General features: G+C 38.3%; 1 non-coding gene across 1 annotated transcript; it reads right to left on the bottom strand.

The window, feature by feature from the left end:
• Positions 1–698: 698 nt before the first annotated feature.
• LOC123324222 lies at positions 699–829 on the bottom strand. The gene has a single exon (XR_006539702.1). It is a non-coding gene; the product is annotated as a small nucleolar RNA SNORA63 (small nucleolar RNA).
• Between the last annotated feature and the right edge of the window lie 861 nt (positions 830–1,690).

Raw genomic sequence — 1,690 nt, forward strand, 5'->3', positions numbered from 1 at the left:
GATTCACCTATTTTTTTCTTAAGACACAGGAAATAAATAGTTACTACAAAACCGATTTCTGTTTCAGCATTAGATACTGTGTTTTTTCCCAGTGAAGTGTTTGATGTATAACAATTGAGATTAATTCATTAGAAATGGTTGGTGGAATGTTGCTTGCTGTAGGAAAAAATTTAAGATATTGTGTATTATTTTCTGATATGTGAGATGACTTAGTTCTTTCCCTGGCATATTGTCTTAGCCCATTTTTAGAGTTTCTCACTTATCCACACACTGAGACCAAAGGGGAAGGACATGCTGTCATAGGAAGAAGCAATTCTTTTAAGATTGAAAGCTCTGAAAGAAATGTTTAACCCCAGCCATTCTGCCTTTGCTCTTGATTAGGACCCGTGGTTAGATGAACATGAACTTCTCTAGTCCCACACTTTCCATTTCCATGTACATTAGCACTCTAACATCTGATAATTTAAAATATATATATTTTTTTAATTTAATTTTTTTAAAGATTTTATTTATTTATTTGACAGAGAGAGACACAGCGAGAGAGGGAACACAAGCGGGGAGTGGGAGAGGGAGAAGTAGACTCCCACTGAGCAGGGAGCCTGATGCGGGGCTCCTGGGATCATGACCTGAGCTGAAGGCAGACGCTTAATGACTGAGCCACCCAGGCGCCCCTCAAGTCAGTGTTTTACTTGGTAAATATGTCTGAGACCATGCATCCCTGGCTGCTAAGCACCATGGCGGACAGGGCTAGAAAGGTAACAGCTTTATTTTGAGCAGGGGGCAAAGACAAGGCAGCACTTTACAGCTACATTGTAACTAGATCCTGCATTGATAATTTAAAATATTTATACATTATGATTAAGTGGGGATAAGGTTGAAATGAAAAAAATTTGTCATGATCTGCCAAGAAGGACTTTTGATAAATATATTTCTCTTCAGTCTCTAGAAAAAGCACCAAATGAGCTCCCTGACTTTCTTATCTTTGCCAGGGTTCTTGCTCTCTCTTCCTTTCTGACCATTTCTCCTGTCCTCATGTTGTTGGCTTTATTCATTATCCATCGTTTCCTTTCAATATGGCCATCGAAGTTCATCTCTTATAGAAAGCCTGGTCTTGCTCATCACTACTGTGACATTACAATGATAAAATGTGAACACCCGCTAAGTACAACGATACCTATCTTCTCTCCCAGGGTCCGTGAGAAATGGCAAAATATAATAGCATGGGAAAAAAAAAAAGCCTCTTAAATGACAGGAGACATAATTATGAACCAAAAGGAAAAGGATTTATTTTTAATGACTAGATTAAATTCCTAATACCTTGGTATTCAATCAATACTAAGGCAGCGAAGATAGAGAATGGATAAAATCACAGTAATGATAGTCACTCCAATTTATTTTTTAGAGCTATAAGCTGAAAGCAATACAGATGATAGCCTTGTTATGTAGTGTTTTTGTGTCACCTGATTCTGTTGAGTGTCACATTCTTGCCTGAAAGCTGCCATCTCTAATACTGAGTTACTAAATGTTATGGTGAATTTTACAGTAAAATTTCACAGGCCAATTGACTTTCTTTTTTTTTTTCTTTTTAAAGATTTTATTTACTTGTCAGAGAGAGAGAGAGCAGAAGCAGGGGGAGCGACAGGGAGAGGGAGAAGCAGGCTCCCCGCTGAGCAAGGAGCCTGATGCGGGA

The sequence above is a fragment of the Neomonachus schauinslandi genome, chromosome 2 (assembly GCF_002201575.2).
Source record: "Neomonachus schauinslandi chromosome 2, ASM220157v2, whole genome shotgun sequence".
NCBI lineage: Eukaryota > Metazoa > Chordata > Mammalia > Carnivora > Phocidae > Neomonachus > Neomonachus schauinslandi.